The sequence below is a fragment of the Triturus cristatus genome, chromosome 1_1 (assembly GCF_964204655.1).
Source record: "Triturus cristatus chromosome 1_1, aTriCri1.1, whole genome shotgun sequence".
Classification (NCBI taxonomy): Eukaryota; Metazoa; Chordata; class Amphibia; order Caudata; family Salamandridae; genus Triturus; species Triturus cristatus.
Window position 1 is genome coordinate 1,181,016,269 of NC_140579.1, and position 23,839 is coordinate 1,181,040,107.

Sequence of the window (23,839 nt, forward strand, 5' to 3'; positions counted from 1 at the left end):
AGGTGTGAGATCACTATTGCTGCAGGTATAGGTGTGAGATCACTATCACTGCAGATATATGTGTGAGATCACCACCAATGCAGATATTGGTGTGAGATCACTATCACTGCAGATATAGGTGTGAGATCACCATCACTGCAGATAAAGGTGTGAGATCTCTATCACTGCAGATAGTGGTGTGAGATCACCATCACTACAGATATTGGTGAGAAATCACTATCACTGCAGATATGGGTGTGAGATCACTATCACTGCAGAGATAGGCGTGAGATCACTATCACAGCAGATATAGGTGTGAGATCACAATCATGGCAGATATAAGTGTGAGATCTCTATCACTTTATATATTGGTGTGAGATGACTATCACTGCAGATATAGGTTTGAGATCACTATCACTGCAGATATTAATTCAGAGATAGGTGTGAAATCACTATCACTGCAGATATAGGTGTGAGATCACTCTCACTGCAGATATAGGTGTGAGATCACTATTGCTGCAGGTATAGGTGTGAGATCACTATCACTGCAGATATAGGTGTGAGATCACCACCAATGCAGATATAGGTGTGAGATCACTATCACTGCAGATATAGGTGTGAGATGACCATCACTGCAGATATAGGTGTGAGATCAGCATCACTGCAGATGTAGGTGTGAGATCACTATCACTGCAGATATAGGCGTGAGATCACCATCACTGCAGATATAAGTGTGAGATCACTATCACTGCAGAGATAGGTGTGAGATCACTATCACAGCAGATATAGGAGTAAGATCACCATCACTGCAGATATAGGTGTGAGATCTCTATCACTGTAGATATTGGTGTTAGATCACTATCACTGCAGCTATAGGTTTGAGATCACTATCACTGCAGATATTACTTCAGATATAGGTGTGAGATCCCTATCACTGCAGATTTAGGTATGAGATCACCATCACTGCAGATATAGGTGTGAGATCACCATCACTGCAGATATAGGTGTGAGATCATTATCACTGCAAATATTGGTGTGAGATCATCATTACTTGAGATATAGGTGTGAGATCACTATCACTGCAGATACAGGTGTGAGATCACCATCACTGCAGATATAGGTGTGAGATCACCATCACTGCAGATATTGTTGTGAGATCACAATCACTGCTGATATAGGTGTGAGATCACTATCATGGCAGATATAAGTGTGAGATCTCTATCACTGTAGATATTGGTGTGAGATGACTATCACTGCAGATATAGGTTTGAGATCACTATCACTGCAGATATTAATTCAGAGATAGGTGTGAAATCACTATCACTGCAGATATAGGTGTGAGATCACTATTGCTGCAGGTATAGGTGTGAGATCACTATCACTGCAGATATAGGTGTGAGATCACCACCAATGCAGATATTGGTGTGAGATCACTATCACTGCAGATATAGGTGTGAGATCACCATCACTGCAGATAAAGGTGTGAGATCTCTATCACTGCAGATATTGGTGTGAGATCACCATGACTACAGATATTGGTGTGACATCACTATCACTGCAGATATAGGTGTCAGAGCATCATCACTTCAGATATAGGTGTGAGATCACTATCACTGCAGATATAGGTGTGAGATGACCATCACTGCAGATATAGGTGTGAGATCAGCATCACTGCAGATGTAGGTGTGAGATCACTATCACTGCAGATATAGGCGTGAGATCACCATCACTGCAGATATAGGTATGAGATTATTATTACTGTAGATATAGGTGTGAGATCACCATTACTTCAGATATAGGTGTGAGATCACTATCACTGCATATATTGGTGAAATCACCATTACTGCAGATATGGGTGAGAGATCACTATCACTGCAGAGATGGGTGTGAGCTCACTATCACTGCAGATATAGGCGTGAGATCACCATCACTGCAGATATAGGTATGAGATTATTATTACTGTAGATATAGGTGTGAGATCACCATTACTTCAGATATAGGTGTGAGATCACTATCACTGCATATATAGGTGAGATCACCATCACTGCAGATATGGGTGAGAGATCACTATCACTGCAGAGATGGGTGTGAGCTCAGTATCACTGCAGATATAGGTGTAAGATCACCATCACTGCAGATATAGGTGTGAGATCACTATCACTGCACATATAGGTGTAAGATCACCATCACTGCAGAGATAGGTGTGAGATCACTATCACTGCAGATATAGGTGTAAGATCACCATCGCTGCAGATATAAGTGTGAGATCACTATCACTGCAGATAAAGGTGTGAGATCTCTATCACTGCAGATATTGGTGTGAGATCACCATCACTACAGATATTGGTGTGAGATCACTATCACTGCAGATATAGGTGTCAGAGCATCATCACTTCAGATATAGGTGTGAGATCACTATCACTGCAATTATAGGTGTAAGATCACCATCACTGCAGATATAAGTGTGAGATCACCATCACTGCAGATATAGGTGTGAGATCACCATCACTGCAGATATAGGTGTGAGATCATTATCACTGCAAATATAGGTGTGAGATCATCATTACTTGAGCTATAGGTGTGAGATCACTATCACTGCAGATACAGGTGTGAGATCACCATCACTGCAGATATAGGTGTGAGATCACCATCACTGCAGACATTGTTGTGAGATCACAATCACTGCAGAGATAGGTGTGAGATCACTATCACTGCAGATATAGGTGTAAGATCACCATCGCTGCAGATATAAGTGTGAGATCACTATCACTGCAGTGATAGGTGTGAGATCACTATCACAGCAGATATAGGAGTAAGATCACCATCACTGCAGATATAGGTGTGAGATCTCTATCACTGTAGATATTGGTGTTAGATCACTATCACTGCAGCTATAGGTTTGAGATCACTATCACTGCAGATATTACTTCAGTTATAGGTGTGAGATCCCTATCACTGCAGATTTAGGTATGAGATCACCATCACTGCAGATATAGGTGTGAGGTCACCATCACTGCAGATATAGGTGTGAGATCATTATCACTGCAAATATAGGTGTGAGATCATCATTACTTGAGATATAGGTGTGAGATCACTATCACTGCAGATACGGGTGTGAGATCACCATCACTGCAGATATAGGTGTGAGATCACCATCACTGCAGATATTGTTGTGAGATCACAATCACTGCTGATATAGGTGTGAGATCACTATCATGGCAGATATAAGTGTGAGATCTCTATCACTGTAGATATTGGTGTGAGATGACTATCACTGCAGATATAGGTTTGAGATCACTATCACTGCAGATATTAATTCAGAGATAGGTGTGAAATCACTATCACTGCAGATATAGGTGTGAGATCAATATCACTGCAGATATAGGTGTGAGATCACTATTGCTGCAGGTATAGGTGTGAGGTCACTATCACTGCAGATATAGGTGTGAGATCACCACCAATGCAGATATTGGTGTGAGATCACTATCACTGCAGATAAAGGTGTGAGATCTCTATCACTGCAGATATTGGTGTGAGATCACCATCACTACAGATATTGGTGTGAGATCACTATCACTGCAGATATAGGTGTCAGAGCATCATCACTTCAGATATAGGTGTGAGATCACTATCACTGCACATATAGGTGTAAGATCACCATCACTGCAGAGATAGGTGTGAGATCACTATCACTGCAATTATAGGTGTAAGATCACCATCACTGCAGATATAAGTGTGAGATCACCATCACTGCAGATATAGGTTTGAGATCACCATCACTGCAGATATAGGTGTGAGATCATTATCACTGTAGATATTGGTGTTAGATCACTATCACTGCAGCTATAGGTTTGAGATCACTATCACTGCAGATATTACTTCAGTTATAGGTGTGAGATCCCTATCACTGCAGATTTAGGTATGAGATCACCATCACTGCAGATATAGGTGTGAGGTCACCATCACTGCAGATATAGGTGTGAGATCATTATCACTGCAAATATAGGTGTGAGATCATCATTACTTGAGATATAGGTGTGAGATCACTATCACTGCAGATACAGGTGTGAGATCACCATCACTGCAGATATAGGTGTGAGATCACCATCACTGCAGATATTGTTGTGAGATCACAATCACTGCTGATATAGGTGTGAGATCACTATCATGGCAGATATAAGTGTGAGATCTCTATCACTGTAGATATTGGTGTGAGATGACTATCACTGCAGATATAGATTTGAGATCACTATCACTGCAGATATTAATTCAGAGATAGGTGTGAGATCACTATCACTGCAGATATAGGTGTGAGATCACCATCACTACAGATATTGGTGTGAGATCACTATCACTGCAGATATAGGTGTCAGAGCATCATCACTTCAGATATAGGTGTGAGATCACCATCACTGCACATATAGGTGTAAGATCACCATCACTGCAGAGATAGGCGTGAGGTCACTATCACTGCAATTATAGGTGTAAGATCACCATCACTGCAGATATAAGTGTGAGATCACTATCACTGCAATTATAGGTGTAAGATCACCATCACTGCAGATATAAGTGTGAGATCACTATCACTGCTGAGATAGGTGTGAGATCACTATCACAGCAGATATAGGTGTAAGATCACCATCACCGCAGATATAGGTGTGAGATCTCTATCACTGTAGATATTGGTGTTAGATCACTATCACTGCAGCTATAGGTTTGAGATCACTATCACTGCAGATATTACTTCAGATATAGGTGTGAGATCCCTATCACTGCAGATTTAGGTATGAGATCACCATCACTGCAGATATAGGTGTGAGATCACCATCACTGCAGATATAGGTGTGAGATCATTATCACTGCAAATATAGGTGTGAGATCATCATTACTTGAGCTATAGGAGGGAGATCACTATCACTGCAGATACAGGTATGAGATCACCATCACTGCAGATATAGGTGTGAGATCACCATCACTGCAGACATTGTTGTGAGATCACAATCACTGCTGATATGGGTGTGAGATCACTATCACGGCAGATATAGGTGTGAGATCTCTATCACTGTAGATATTGGTGTGAGATGACTATCACTGCAGATATAGGTTTGAGATCACTATCACTGCAGATATTAATTCAGAGATAGGTGTGAGATCACTATCACTGCAGATATAGGTGTGAGATCACTATCACTGCATGTATAGGTGTAAGATCACTGCAGAGATAGGTGAGCGATCACTATCACTGCAGATATAGGTGTAAGATCACCATCGCTGCAGATATACGTGTGAGATCACTATCACTGCAGAGATAGGTGTGAGATCCCTATCACAGGAGATATAGGTGTAAGATCACCATCACTGCAGATATAGGTGTGAGATCTCTATCACTGTAGATATTGGTGTTAGATCACTATCACTGCAGCTATAGGTTTGAGATCACTATCACTGCAGACATTACTTCAGATATAGGTGTGAGATCCCTATCACTGCAGATTTAGGTATGAGATCACCATCACTGCAGATATAGGTGTGAGATCGCCATCACTGCAGATATTGGTGTGAGATCATTATCACTGCAAATATAGGTGTGAGATCATCATTACTTGAGATATATGTGTGAGATCACTATCACTGCAGATACAGGTGTGAGATCACCATCACTGCAGATATAGGTGTGAGATCACCATCACTGCAGATATAGGTGTGAGATCACTATCACTGCAGATATGTGTGAGATCACAATCACTGCAGATATTGCTTCAGATACAGATGTGACATCACAATCACTGCAGATATAGGTGAAATCAACATCACTGCAGATATAGGTATGAGATCACTATTGCTGCAGATATAGGTGTGAGATCACTATCTCTGCATATATAGGTGTGAGCTCACTATCCCTGCAGATATTGGTGTTAGATCACTATCACTGCAGATATAGGTGTGAGAACACTATCACTGCAGCTATAGGTGTGAGGTCTCTTTCACTGCAAATATAGGTGTGAGATCATCATTACTTGAGATATAGGCATGAGATCACTATCACTGCAGATACAGGTGTGAGATCACCATCACTGCAGATATAGGTGTGAGATCACCATCACTGCAGATATTGTTGTGAGATCACAATCACTGCTGATATAGGTGTGAGATCACTATCACAGCAGATATAGGTGTGAGATCTCTATCACTGTTGATATTGGTGTGAGATCACTGTCACTGCAGATATAGGTTTGAGATCACTATCACTGCAGATATTAATTCAGAGATAGGTGTGAGATCACTATCACTGCAGATATAGGTGTGAGATCACTATCACTGCAGATATAGGTGTGAGATCACTATTGCTGCAGGTATAGGTGTGAGATCACTATCACTGCAGATATATGTGTGAGATCACCACCAATGCAGATATTGGTGTGAGATCACTATCACTGCAGATATAGGTGTGAGATCACCATCACTGCAGATAAAGGTGTGAGATCTCTATCACTGCAGATAGTGGTGTGAGATCACCATCACTACAGATATTGGTGAGAAATCACTATCACTGCAGATATGGGTGTGAGATCACTATCACTGCAGAGATAGGCGTGAGATCACTATCACAGCAGATATAGGTGTGAGATCACAATCATGGCAGATATAAGTGTGAGATCTCTATCACTGTATATATTGGTGTGAGATGACTATCACTGCAGATATAGGTTTGAGATCACTATCACTGCAGATATTAATTCAGAGATAGGTGTGAAATCACTATCACTGCAGATATAGGTGTGAGATCACTCTCACTGCAGATATAGGTGTGAGATCACTATTGCTGCAGGTATAGGTGTGAGATCACTATCACTGCAGATATAGGTGTGAGATCACCACCAATGCAGATATAGGTGTGAGATCACTATCACTGCAGATATAGGTGTGAGATGACCATCACTGCAGATATAGGTGTGAGATCAGCATCACTGCAGATGTAGGTGTGAGATCACTATCACTGCAGATATAGGCGTGAGATCACCATCACTGCAGATATAAGTGTGAGATCACTATCACTGCAGAGATAGGTGTGAGATCACTATCACAGCAGATATAGGAGTAAGATCACCATCACTGCAGATATAGGTGTGAGATCTCTATCACTGTAGATATTGGTGTTAGATCACTATCACTGCAGCTATAGGTTTGAGATCACTATCACTGCAGATATTACTTCAGATATAGGTGTGAGATCCCTATCACTGCAGATTTAGGTATGAGATCACCATCACTGCAGATATAGGTGTGAGATCACCATCACTGCAGATATAGGTGTGAGATCATTATCACTGCAAATATTGGTGTGAGATCATCATTACTTGAGATATAGGTGTGAGATCACTATCACTGCAGATACAGGTGTGAGATCACCATCACTGCAGATATAGGTGTGAGATCACCATCACTGCAGATATTGTTGTGAGATCACAATCACTGCTGATATAGGTGTGAGATCACTATCATGGCAGATATAAGTGTGAGATCTCTATCACTGTAGATATTGGTGTGAGATGACTATCACTGCAGATATAGGTTTGAGATCACTATCACTGCAGATATTAATTCAGAGATAGGTGTGAAATCACTATCACTGCAGATATAGGTGTGAGATCACTATTGCTGCAGGTATAGGTGTGAGATCACTATCACTGCAGATATAGGTGTGAGATCACCACCAATGCAGATATTGGTGTGAGATCACTATCACTGCAGATATAGGTGTGAGATCACCATCACTGCAGATAAAGGTGTGAGATCTCTATCACTGCAGATATTGGTGTGAGATCACCATGACTACAGATATTGGTGTGACATCACTATCACTGCAGATATAGGTGTCAGAGCATCATCACTTCAGATATAGGTGTGAGATCACTATCACTGCAGATATAGGTGTGAGATGACCATCACTGCAGATATAGGTGTGAGATCAGCATCACTGCAGATGTAGGTGTGAGATCACTATCACTGCAGATATAGGCGTGAGATCACCATCACTGCAGATATAGGTATGAGATTATTATTACTGTAGATATAGGTGTGAGATCACCATTACTTCAGATATAGGTGTGAGATCACTATCACTGCATATATTGGTGAAATCACCATTACTGCAGATATGGGTGAGAGATCACTATCACTGCAGAGATGGGTGTGAGCTCACTATCACTGCAGATATAGGCGTGAGATCACCATCACTGCAGATATAGGTATGAGATTATTATTACTGTAGATATAGGTGTGAGATCACCATTACTTCAGATATAGGTGTGAGATCACTATCACTGCATATATAGGTGAGATCACCATCACTGCAGATATGGGTGAGAGATCACTATCACTGCAGAGATGGGTGTGAGCTCAGTATCACTGCAGATATAGGTGTAAGATCACCATCACTGCAGATATAGGTGTGAGATCACTATCACTGCACATATAGGTGTAAGATCACCATCACTGCAGAGATAGGTGTGAGATCACTATCACTGCAGATATAGGTGTAAGATCACCATCGCTGCAGATATAAGTGTGAGATCACTATCACTGCAGATAAAGGTGTGAGATCTCTATCACTGCAGATATTGGTGTGAGATCACCATCACTACAGATATTGGTGTGAGATCACTATCACTGCAGATATAGGTGTCAGAGCATCATCACTTCAGATATAGGTGTGAGATCACTATCACTGCAATTATAGGTGTAAGATCACCATCACTGCAGATATAAGTGTGAGATCACCATCACTGCAGATATAGGTGTGAGATCACCATCACTGCAGATATAGGTGTGAGATCATTATCACTGCAAATATAGGTGTGAGATCATCATTACTTGAGCTATAGGTGTGAGATCACTATCACTGCAGATACAGGTGTGAGATCACCATCACTGCAGATATAGGTGTGAGATCACCATCACTGCAGACATTGTTGTGAGATCACAATCACTGCAGAGATAGGTGTGAGATCACTATCACTGCAGATATAGGTGTAAGATCACCATCGCTGCAGATATAAGTGTGAGATCACTATCACTGCAGTGATAGGTGTGAGATCACTATCACAGCAGATATAGGAGTAAGATCACCATCACTGCAGATATAGGTGTGAGATCTCTATCACTGTAGATATTGGTGTTAGATCACTATCACTGCAGCTATAGGTTTGAGATCACTATCACTGCAGATATTACTTCAGTTATAGGTGTGAGATCCCTATCACTGCAGATTTAGGTATGAGATCACCATCACTGCAGATATAGGTGTGAGGTCACCATCACTGCAGATATAGGTGTGAGATCATTATCACTGCAAATATAGGTGTGAGATCATCATTACTTGAGATATAGGTGTGAGATCACTATCACTGCAGATACGGGTGTGAGATCACCATCACTGCAGATATAGGTGTGAGATCACCATCACTGCAGATATTGTTGTGAGATCACAATCACTGCTGATATAGGTGTGAGATCACTATCATGGCAGATATAAGTGTGAGATCTCTATCACTGTAGATATTGGTGTGAGATGACTATCACTGCAGATATAGGTTTGAGATCACTATCACTGCAGATATTAATTCAGAGATAGGTGTGAAATCACTATCACTGCAGATATAGGTGTGAGATCAATATCACTGCAGATATAGGTGTGAGATCACTATTGCTGCAGGTATAGGTGTGAGGTCACTATCACTGCAGATATAGGTGTGAGATCACCACCAATGCAGATATTGGTGTGAGATCACTATCACTGCAGATAAAGGTGTGAGATCTCTATCACTGCAGATATTGGTGTGAGATCACCATCACTACAGATATTGGTGTGAGATCACTATCACTGCAGATATAGGTGTCAGAGCATCATCACTTCAGATATAGGTGTGAGATCACTATCACTGCACATATAGGTGTAAGATCACCATCACTGCAGAGATAGGTGTGAGATCACTATCACTGCAATTATAGGTGTAAGATCACCATCACTGCAGATATAAGTGTGAGATCACCATCACTGCAGATATAGGTTTGAGATCACCATCACTGCAGATATAGGTGTGAGATCATTATCACTGTAGATATTGGTGTTAGATCACTATCACTGCAGCTATAGGTTTGAGATCACTATCACTGCAGATATTACTTCAGTTATAGGTGTGAGATCCCTATCACTGCAGATTTAGGTATGAGATCACCATCACTGCAGATATAGGTGTGAGGTCACCATCACTGCAGATATAGGTGTGAGATCATTATCACTGCAAATATAGGTGTGAGATCATCATTACTTGAGATATAGGTGTGAGATCACTATCACTGCAGATACAGGTGTGAGATCACCATCACTGCAGATATAGGTGTGAGATCACCATCACTGCAGATATTGTTGTGAGATCACAATCACTGCTGATATAGGTGTGAGATCACTATCATGGCAGATATAAGTGTGAGATCTCTATCACTGTAGATATTGGTGTGAGATGACTATCACTGCAGATATAGATTTGAGATCACTATCACTGCAGATATTAATTCAGAGATAGGTGTGAGATCACTATCACTGCAGATATAGGTGTGAGATCACCATCACTACAGATATTGGTGTGAGATCACTATCACTGCAGATATAGGTGTCAGAGCATCATCACTTCAGATATAGGTGTGAGATCACCATCACTGCACATATAGGTGTAAGATCACCATCACTGCAGAGATAGGCGTGAGGTCACTATCACTGCAATTATAGGTGTAAGATCACCATCACTGCAGATATAAGTGTGAGATCACTATCACTGCAATTATAGGTGTAAGATCACCATCACTGCAGATATAAGTGTGAGATCACTATCACTGCTGAGATAGGTGTGAGATCACTATCACAGCAGATATAGGTGTAAGATCACCATCACCGCAGATATAGGTGTGAGATCTCTATCACTGTAGATATTGGTGTTAGATCACTATCACTGCAGCTATAGGTTTGAGATCACTATCACTGCAGATATTACTTCAGATATAGGTGTGAGATCCCTATCACTGCAGATTTAGGTATGAGATCACCATCACTGCAGATATAGGTGTGAGATCACCATCACTGCAGATATAGGTGTGAGATCATTATCACTGCAAATATAGGTGTGAGATCATCATTACTTGAGCTATAGGAGTGAGATCACTATCACTGCAGATACAGGTATGAGATCACCATCACTGCAGATATAGGTGTGAGATCACCATCACTGCAGACATTGTTGTGAGATCACAATCACTGCTGATATGGGTGTGAGATCACTATCACGGCAGATATAGGTGTGAGATCTCTATCACTGTAGATATTGGTGTGAGATGACTATCACTGCAGATATAGGTTTGAGATCACTATCACTGCAGATATTAATTCAGAGATAGGTGTGAGATCACTATCACTGCAGATATAGGTGTGAGATCACTATCACTGCATGTATAGGTGTAAGATCACTGCAGAGATAGGTGAGCGATCACTATCACTGCAGATATAGGTGTAAGATCACCATCGCTGCAGATATACGTGTGAGATCACTATCACTGCAGAGATAGGTGTGAGATCCCTATCACAGGAGATATAGGTGTAAGATCACCATCACTGCAGATATAGGTGTGAGATCTCTATCACTGTAGATATTGGTGTTAGATCACTATCACTGCAGCTATAGGTTTGAGATCACTATCACTGCAGACATTACTTCAGATATAGGTGTGAGATCCCTATCACTGCAGATTTAGGTATGAGATCACCATCACTGCAGATATAGGTGTGAGATCGCCATCACTGCAGATATTGGTGTGAGATCATTATCACTGCAAATATAGGTGTGAGATCATCATTACTTGAGATATATGTGTGAGATCACTATCACTGCAGATACAGGTGTGAGATCACCATCACTGCAGATATAGGTGTGAGATCACCATCACTGCAGATATAGGTGTGAGATCACTATCACTGCAGATATGTGTGAGATCACAATCACTGCAGATATTGCTTCAGATACAGATGTGACATCACAATCACTGCAGATATAGGTGAAATCAACATCACTGCAGATATAGGTATGAGATCACTATTGCTGCAGATATAGGTGTGAGATCACTATCTCTGCATATATAGGTGTGAGCTCACTATCCCTGCAGATATTGGTGTTAGATCACTATCACTGCAGATATAGGTGTGAGAACACTATCACTGCAGCTATAGGTGTGAGGTCTCTTTCACTGCAAATATAGGTGTGAGATCATCATTACTTGAGATATAGGCATGAGATCACTATCACTGCAGATACAGGTGTGAGATCACCATCACTGCAGATATAGGTGTGAGATCACCATCACTGCAGATATTGTTGTGAGATCACAATCACTGCTGATATAGGTGTGAGATCACTATCACAGCAGATATAGGTGTGAGATCTCTATCACTGTTGATATTGGTGTGAGATCACTGTCACTGCAGATATAGGTTTGAGATCACTATCACTGCAGATATTAATTCAGAGATAGGTGTGAGATCACTATCACTGCAGATATAGGTGTGAGATCACTATCACTGCAGATATAGGTGTGAGATCACTATTGCTGCAGGTATAGGTGTGAGATCACTATCACTGCAGAAAGGTGTGAGATCACCACCAATGCAGATATTGGTGTGAGATCACTATCACTGCAGATATAGGTGTGAGATCACCATCACTGCAGATAAAGGTGTGAGATCTCTATCACTGCAGATAGTGGTGTGAGATCACCATCACTACAGATATTGGTGAGAAATCACTATCACTGCAGATATGGGTGTGAGATCACTATCACTGCAGAGATAGGCGTGAGATCACTATCACAGCAGATATAGGTGTGAGATCACAATCATGGCAGATATAAGTGTGAGATCTCTATCACTGTATATATTGGTGTGAGATGACTATCACTGCAGATATAGGTTTGAGATCACTATCACTGCAGATATTAATTCAGAGATAGGTGTGAAATCACTATCACTGCAGATATAGGTGTGAGATCACTCTCACTGCAGATATAGGTGTGAGATCACTATTGCTGCAGGTATAGGTGTGAGATCACTATCACTGCAGATATAGGTGTGAGATCACCACCAATGCAGATATAGGTGTGAGATCACTATCACTGCAGATATAGGTGTGAGATGACCATCACTGCAGATATAGGTGTGAGATCAGCATCACTGCAGATGTAGGTGTGAGATCACTATCACTGCAGATATAGGCGTGAGATCACCATCACTGCAGATATAAGTGTGAGATCACTATCACTGCAGAGATAGGTGTGAGATCACTATCACAGCAGATATAGGAGTAAGATCACCATCACTGCAGATATAGGTGTGAGATCTCTATCACTGTAGATATTGGTGTTAGATCACTATCACTGCAGCTATAGGTTTGAGATCACTATCACTGCAGATATTACTTCAGATATAGGTGTGAGATCCCTATCACTGCAGATTTAGGTATGAGATCACCATCACTGCAGATATAGCTGTGAGATCACCATCACTGCAGATATAGGTGTGAGATCATTATCACTGCAAATATAGGTGTGAGATCATCATTACTTGAGATATAGGTGTGAGATCACTATCACTGCAGATACAGGTGTGAGATCACCATCACTGCAGATATAGGTGTGAGATCACCATCACTGCAGATATTGTTGTGAGATCACAATCACTGCTGATATAGGTGTGAGATCACTATCATGGCAGATATAAGTGTGAGATCTCTATCACTGTAGATATTGGTGTGAGATGACTATCACTGCAGATATAGGTTTGAGATCACTATCACTGCAGATATTAATTCAGAGATAGGTGTGAAATCACTATCACTGCAGATATAGGTGTGAGATCACTATTGCTGCAGGTATAGGTGTGAGATCACTATCACTGCAGATATAGGTGTGAGATCACCACCAATGCAGATATTGGTGTGAGATCACTATCACTGCAGATATAGGTGTGAGATCACCATCACTGCAGATAAAGGTGTGAGATCTCTATCACTGCAGATATTGGTGTGAGATCACCATGACTACAGATATTGGTGTGACATCACTATCACTGCAGATATAGGTGTCAGAGCATCATCACTTCAGATATAGGTGTGAGATCACTATCACTGCAGATATAGGTGTGAGATGACCATCACTGCAGATATAGGTGTGAGATCAGCATCACTGCAGATGTAGGTGTGAGATCACTATCACTGCAGATATAGGCGTGAGATCACCATCACTGCAGATATAGGTATGAGATTATTATCACTGTAGATATAGGTGTGAGATCACCATTACTTCAGATATAGGTGTGAGATCACTATCACTGCATATATTGGTGAAATCACCATTACTGCAGATATGGGTGAGAGATCACTATCACTGCAGAGATGGGTGTGAGCTCACTATCACTGCAGATATAGGCGTGAGATCACCATCACTGCAGATATAGGTATGAGATTATTATTACTGTAGATATAGGTGTGAGATCACCATTACTTCAGATATAGGTGTGAGATCACTATCACTGCATATATAGGTGAGATCACCATCACTGCAGATATGGGTGAGAGATCACTATCACTGCAGAGATGGGTGTGAGCTCAGTATCACTGCAGATATAGGTGTAAGATCACCATCACTGCAGATATAGGTGTGAGATCACTATCACTGCACGTATAGGTGTAAGATCACCATCACTGCAGAGATAGGTGTGAGATCACTATCACTGCAGATATAGGTGTAAGATCACCATCACTGCAGATATAAGTGTGAGATCACTATCACTGCAGATAAAGGTGTGAGATCTCTATCACTGCAGATATTGGTGTGAGATCACCATCACTACAGATATTGGTGTGAGATCACTATCACTGCAGATATAGGTGTCAGAGCATCATCACTTCAGATATAGGTGTGAGATCACTATCACTGCACATATAGGTGTAAGATCACCATCACTGCAGAGATAGGTGTGAGATCACTATCACTGCAATTATAGGTGTAAGATCACCATCACTGCAGATATAAGTGTGAGATCACCATCACTGCAGATATAGGTGTGAGATCACCATCACTGCAGATATAGGTGTGAGATCATTATCACTGCAAATATAGGTGTGAGATCATCATTACTTGAGCTATAGGTGTGAGATCACTATCACTGCAGATACAGGTGTGAGATCACCATCACTGCAGATATAGGTGTGAGATCACCATCACTGCAGACATTGTTGTGAGATCACAATCACTGCAGAGATAGGTGTGAGATCACTATCACTGCAGATATAGGTGTAAGATCACCATCGCTGCAGATATAAGTGTGAGATCACTATCACTGCAGTGATAGGTGTGAGATCACTATCACAGCAGATATAGGTGTGAGATCTCTATCACTGTAGATATTGGTGTTAGATCACTATCACTGCAGCTATAGGTTTGAGATCACTATCACTGCAGATATTACTTCAGTTATAGGTGTGAGATCCCTATCACTGCAGATTTAGGTATGAGATCACCATCACTGCAGATATAGGTGTGAGGTCACCATCACTGCAGATATAGGTGTGAGATCATTATCACTGCAAATATAGGTGTGAGATCATCATTACTTGAGATATAGGTGTGAGATCACTATCACTGCAGATACAGGTGTGAGATCACCATCACTGCAGATATAGGTGTGAGATCACCATCACTGCAGATATTGTTGTGAGATCACAATCACTGCTGATATAGGTGTGAGATCACTATCATGGCAGATATAAGTGTGAGATCTCTATCACTGTAGATATTGGTGTGAGATGACTATCACTGCAGATATAGGTTTGAGATCACTATCACTGCAGATATTAATTCAGAGATAGGTGTGAAATCACTATCACTGCAGATATAGGTGTGAGATCAATATCACTGCAGATATAGGTGTGAGATCACTATTGCTGCAGGTATAGGTGTGAGGTCACTATCACTGCAGATATAGGTGTGAGATCACCACCAATGCAGATATTGGTGTGAGATCACTATCACTGCAGATAAAGGTGTGAGATCTCTATCACTGCAGATATTGGTGTGAGATCACCATCACTACAGATATTGGTGTGAGATCACTATCACTGCAGATATAGGTGTCAGAGCATCATCACTTCAGATATAGGTGTGAGATCACTATCACTGCACATATAGGTGTAAGATCACCATCACTGCAGAGATAGGTGTGAGATCACTATCACTGCAATTATAGGTGTAAGATCACCATCACTGCAGATATAAGTGTGAGATCACCATCACTGCAGATATAGGTGTGAGATCACCATCACTGCAGATATAGGTGTGAGATCATTATCACTGCAAATATAGGTGTGAGATCATCATTACTTGAGCTATAGGTGTGAGATCACTATCACTGCAGATACAGGTGTGAGATCACCATCACTGCAGATATAGGTGTGAGATCACCATCACTGCAGACATTGTTGTGAGATCAAAATCACTGCAGAGATAGGTGTGAGATCACTATCACTGCAGATATAGGTGTAAGATCACCATCGCTGCAGATATAAGTGTGAGATCACTATCACTGCAGTGATAGGTGTGAGATCACTATCACAGCAGATATAGGAGTAAGATCACCATCACTGCAGATATAGGTGTGAGATCTCTATCACTGTAGATATTGGTGTTAGATCACTATCACTGCAGCTATAGGTTTGAGATCACTATCACTGCAGATATTACTTCAGTTATAGGTGTGAGATCCCTATCACTGCAGATTTAGGTATGAGATCACCATCACTGCAGATATAGGTGTGAGGTCACCATCACTGCAGATATAGGTGTGAGATCATTATCACTGCAAATATAGGTGTGAGATCATCATTACTTGAGATATAGGTGTGAGATCACTATCACTGCAGATTCAGGTGTGAGATCACCATCACTGCAGATATAGGTGTGAGATCACCATCACTGCAGATATTGTTGTGAGATCACAATCACTGCTGATATAGGTGTGAGATCACTATCATGGCAGATATAAGTGTGAGATCTCTATCACTGTAGATATTGGTGTGAGATGACTATCACTGCAGATATAGGTTTGAGATCACTATCACTGCAGATATTAATTCAGAGATAGGTGTGAGATCACTATCACTGCAGATATAGGTGTGAGATCACCATCACTACAGATATTGGTGTGAGATCACTATCACTGCAGATATAGGTGTCAGAGCATCATCACTTCAGATATAGGTGTGAGATCACCATCACTGCACATATAGGTGTAAGATCACCATCACTGCAGAGATAGGCGTGAGGTCACTATCACTGCAATTATAGGTGTAAGATCACCATCACTGCAGATATAAGTGTGAGATCACTATCACTGCAATTATAGGTGTAAGATCACCATCACTGCAGATATAAGTGTGAGATCACTATCACTGCTGAGATAGGTGTGAGATCACTATCACAGCAGATATAGGTGTAAGATCACCATCACCGCAGATATAGGTGTGAGATCTCTATCACTGTAGATATTGGTGTTAGATCACTATCACTGCAGCTATAGGTTTGAGATCACTATCACTGCAGATATTACTTCAGATATAGGTGTGAGATCCCTATCACTGCAGATTTAGGTATGAGATCACCATCACTGCAGATATAGGTGTGAGATCACCATCACTGCAGATATAGGTGTGAGATCATTATCACTGCAAATATAGGTGTGAGATCATCATTACTTGAGCTATAGGAGTGAGATCACTATCACTGCAGATACAGGTATGAGATCACCATCACTGCAGATATAGGTGTGAGATCACCATCACTGCAGACATTGTTGTGAGATCACAATCACTGCTGATATGGGTGTGAGATCACTATCACGGCAGATATAGGTGTGAGATCTCTATCACTGTAGATATTGGTGTGAGATGACTATCACTGCAGATATAGGTTTGAGATCACTATCACTGCAGATATTAATTCAGAGATAGGTGTGAGATCACTATCACTGCAGATATAGGTGTGAGATCACTATCACTGCATGTATAGGTGTAAGATCACTGCAGAGATAGGTGAGCGATCACTATCACTGCAGATATAGGTGTAAGATCACCATCGCTGCAGATATACGTGTGAGATCACTATCACTGCAGAGATAGGTGTGAGATCCCTATCACAGGAGATATAGGTGTAAGATCACCATCACTGCAGATATAGGTGTGAGATCTCTATCACTGTAGATATTGGTGTTAGATCACTATCACTGCAGCTATAGGTTTGAGATCACTATCACTGCAGACATTACTTCAGATATAGGTGTGAGATCCCTATCACTGCAGATTTAGGTATGAGATCACCATCACTGCAGATATAGGTGTGAGATCGCCATCACTGCAGATATTGGTGTGAGATCATTATCACTGCAAATATAGGTGTGAGATCATCATTACTTGAGATATATGTGTGAGATCACTATCACTGCAGATACAGGTGTGAGATCACCATCACTGCAGATATAGGTGTGAGATCACCATCACTGCAGATATAGGTGTGAGATCACTATCACTGCAGATATGTGTGAGATCACAATCACTGCAGATATTGCTTCAGATACAGATGTGACATCACAATCACTGCAGATATAGGTGAAATCAACATCACTGCAGATATAGGTATGAGATCACTATTGCTGCAGATATAGGTGTGAGATCACTATCTCTGCATATATAGGTGTGAGCTCACTATCCCTGCAGATATTGGTGTTAGATCACTATCACTGCAGATATAGGTGTGAGAACACTATCACTGCAGCTATAGGTGTGAGGTCTCTTTCACTGCAAATATAGGTGTGAGATCATCATTACTTGAGATATAGGCATGAGATCACTATCACTGCAGATACAGGTGTGAGATCACCATCACTGCAGATATAGGTGTGAGATCACCATCACTGCAGATATTGTTGTGAGATCACAATCACTGCTGATATAGGCGTGAGATCACTATCACAGCAGATATAGGTGTGAGATCTCTATCACTGTTGATATTGGTGTGAGATCACTGTCACTGCAGATATAGGTTTGAGATCACTATCACTGCAGATATTAATTCAGAGATGGGTGTGAGATCACTATCACTGCAGATATAGGTGTGATATCACTATCACTGCAGATATAGGTGTGAGATCACTATTGCTGCAGGTATAGGTGTGAGATCACTATCACTGCAGATATAGGTGTGAGATCACCACCAATGCAGATATTGGTGTGAGATCACTATCACTGCAGATATAGGTATGAGATCACCATCACTGCAGATAAAGGTGTGAGATCTCTATCACTGCAGATAGTGGTGTGAGATCACCATCACTACAGATATTGGTGAGAAATCACTATCACTGCAGATATGGGTGTGAGATCACTATCACTGCAGAGATAGGCGTGAGATCACTATCACAGCAGATATAGGTGTGAGATCACAATCATGGCAGATATAAGTGTGAGATCTCTATCACTGTATATATTGGTGTGAGATGACTATCACTGCAGATATAGGTTTGAGATCACTATCACTGCAGATATTAATTCAGAGATAGGTGTGAAATCACTATCACTGCAGATATAGGTGTGAGATCACTCTCACTGCAGATATAGGTGTGAGATCACTATTGCTGCAGGTATAGGTGTGAGATCACTATCACTGCAGATATAGGTGTGAGATCACCACCAATGCAGATATAGGTGTGAGATCACTATCACTGCAGATATAGGTGTGAGATGCTGCAGATATAGGTGTGAGATCAGCATCACTGCAGATGTAGGTGTGAGATCACTATCACTGCAGATATAGGCGTGAGATCACCATCACTGCAGATATAAGTGTGAGATCACTATCACTGCAGAGATAGGTGTGAGATCACTATCACAGCAGATATAGGAGTAAGATCACCATCACTGCAGATATAGGTGTGAGATCTCTATCACTGTAGATATTGGTGTTAGATCACTATCACTGCAGCTATAGGTTTGAGATCACTATCACTGCAGATATTACTTCAGATATAGGTGTGAGATCCCTATCACTGCAGATTTAGGTATGAGATCACAATCACTGCAGATATAGCTGTGAGATCACCATCACTGCAGATATAGGTGTGAGATCATTATCACTGCAAATATAGGTGTGAGATCATCATTACTTGAGATATAGGTGTGAGATCACTATCACTGCAGATACAGGTGTGAGATCACCATCACTGCAGATATAGGTGTGAGATCACCATCACTGCAGATATTGTTGTGAGATCACAATCACTGCTGATATAGGTGTGAGATCACTATCATGGCAGATATAAGTGTGAGATCTCTATCACTGTAGATATTGGTGTGAGATGACTATCACTGCAGATATAGGTTTGAGATCACTATCACTGCAGATATTAATTCAGAGATAGGTGTGAAATCACTATCACTGCAGATATAGGTGTGAGATCACTATTGCTGCAGGTATAGGTGTGAGATCACTATCACTGCAGATATAGGTGTGAGATCACCACCAATGCAGATATTGGTGTGAGATCACTATCACTGCAGATATAGGTGTGAGATCACCATCACTGCAGATAAAGGTGTGAGATCTCTATCACTGCAGATATTGGTGTGAGATCACCATGACTACAGATATTGGTGTGACATCACTATCACTGCAGATATAGGTGTCAGAGCATCATCACTTCAGATATAGGTGTGAGATCACTATCACTGCAGATATAGGTGTGAGATGACCATCACTGCAGATATAGGTGTGAGATCAGCATCACTGCAGATGTAGGTGTGAGATCACTATCACTGCAGATATAGGCGTGAGATCACCATCACTGCAGATATAGGTATGAGATTATTATCACTGTAGATATAGGTGTGAGATCACCATTACTTCAGATATAGGTGTGAGATCACTATCACTTCATATATAGGTGAGATCACCATCACTGCAGATATGGGTGAGAGATCACTATCACTGCAGAGATGGGTGTGAGCTCACTATCACTGCAGATATAGGCGTGAGATCACCATCACTGCAGATATAGGTATGAGATTATTATTACTGTAGATATAGGTGTGAGATCACCATTACTTCAGATATAGGTGTGAGATCACTATCACTGCATATATAGGTGAGATCACCATCACTGCAGATATGGGTGAGAGATCACTATCACTGCAGAGATGGGTGTGAGCTCAGTATCACTGCAGATATAGGTGTAAGATCACCATCACTGCAGATATAGGTGTGAGATCACTATCACTGCACGTATAGGTGTAAGATCACCATCACTGCAGAGATAGGTGTGAGATCACTATCACTGCAGATATAGGTGTAAGATCACCATCACTGCAGATATAAGTGTGAGATCACTATCACTGCAGATAAAGGTGTGAGATCTCTATCACTGCAGATATTGGTGTGAGATCACCATCACTACAGATATTGGTGTGAGATCACTATCACTGCAGATATAGGTGTCAGAGCATCATCACTTCAGATATAGGTGTGAGATCACTATCACTGCACATATAGGTGTAAGATCACCATCACTGCAGAGATAGGTGTGAGATCACTATCACTGCAATTATAGGTGTAAGATCACCATCACTGCAGATATAAGTGTGAGATCACCATCACTGCAGATATAGGTGTGAGATCACCATCACTGCAGATATAGGTGTGAGATCATTATCACTGCAAATATAGGTGTGAGATCATCATTACTTGAGCTATAGGTGTGAGATCACTATCACTGCAGATACAGGTGTGAGATCACCATCACTGCAGATATAGGTGTGAGATCACCATCACTGCAGACATTGTTGTGAGATCACAATCACTGCAGAGATAGGTGTGAGATCACTATCACTGCAGATATAGGTGTAAGATCACCATCGCTGCAGATATAAGTGTGAGATCACTATCACTGCAGTGATAGGTGTGAGATCACTATCACAGCAGATATAGGTGTGAGATCTCTATCACTGTAGATATTGGTGTTAGATCACTATCACTGCAGCTATAGGTTTGAGATCACTATCACTGCAGATATTACTTCAGTTATAGGTGTGAGATCCCTATCACTGCAGATTTAGGTATGAGATCACCATCACTGCAGATATAGGTGTGAGGTCACCATCACTGCAGATATAGGTGTGAGATCATTATCACTGCAAATATAGGTGTGAGATCATCATTACTTGAGATATAGGTGTGAGATCACTATCACTGCAGATACAGGTGTGAGATCACCATCACTGCAGATATAGGTGTGAGATCACCATCACTGCAGATATTGTTGTGAGATCACAATCACTGCTGATATAGGTGTGAGATCACTATCATGGCAGATATAAGTGTGAGATCTCTATCACTGTAGATATTGGTGTGAGATGACTATCACTGCAGATATAGGTTTGAGATCACTATCACTGCAGATATTAATTCAGAGATAGGTGTGAAATCACTATCACTGCAGATATAGGTGTGAGATCAATATCACTGCAGATATAGGTGTGAGATCACTATTGCTGCAGGTATAGGTGTGAGGTCACTATCACTGCAGATATAGGTGTGAGATCACCACCAATGCAGATATTGGTGTGAGATCACTATCACTGCAGATAAAGGTGTGAGATCTCTATCACTGCAGATATTGGTGTGAGATCACCATCACTACAGATATTGGTGTGAGATCACTATCACTGCAGATATAGGTGTCAGAGCATCATCACTTCAGATATAGGTGTGAGATCACTATCACTGCACATATAGGTGTAAGATCACCATCACTGCAGAGATAGGTGTGAGATCACTATCACTGCAATTATAGGTGTAAGATCACCATCACTGCAGATATAAGTGTGAGATCACCATCACTGCAGATATAGGTGTGAGATCACCATCACTGCAGATATAGGTGTGAGATCATTATCACTGCAAATATAGGTGTGAGATCATCATTACTTGAGCTATAGGTGTGAGATCACTATCACTGCAGATACAGGTGTGAGATCACCATCACTGCAGATATAGGTGTGAGATCACCATCACTGCAGACATTGTTGTGAGATCAAAATCACTGCAGAGATAGGTGTGAGATCACTATCACTGCAGATATAGGTGTAAGATCACCATCGCTGCAGATATAAGTGTGAGATCACTATCACTGCAGTGATAGGTGTGAGATCACTATCACAGCAGATATAGGAGTAAGATCACCATCACTGCAGATATAGGTGTGAGATCTCTATCACTGTAGATATTGGTGTTAGATCACTATCACTGCAGCTATAGGTTTGAGATCACTATCACTGCAGATATTACTTCAGTTATAGGTGTGAGATCCCTATCACTGCAGATTTAGGTATGAGATCACCATCACTGCAGATATAGGTGTGAGGTCACCATCACTGCAGATATAGGTGTGAGATCATTATCACTGCAAATATAGGTGTGAGATCATCATTACTTGAGATATAGGTGTGAGATCACTATCACTGCAGATACAGGTGTGAGATCACCATCACTGCAGATATAGGTTTGAGATCACCATCACTGCAGATATTGTTGTGAGATCACAATCACTGCTGATATAGGTGTGAGATCACTATCATGGCAGATATAAGTGTGAGATCTCTATCACTGTAGATATTGGTGTGAGATGACTATCACTGCAGATATAGGTTTGAGATCACTA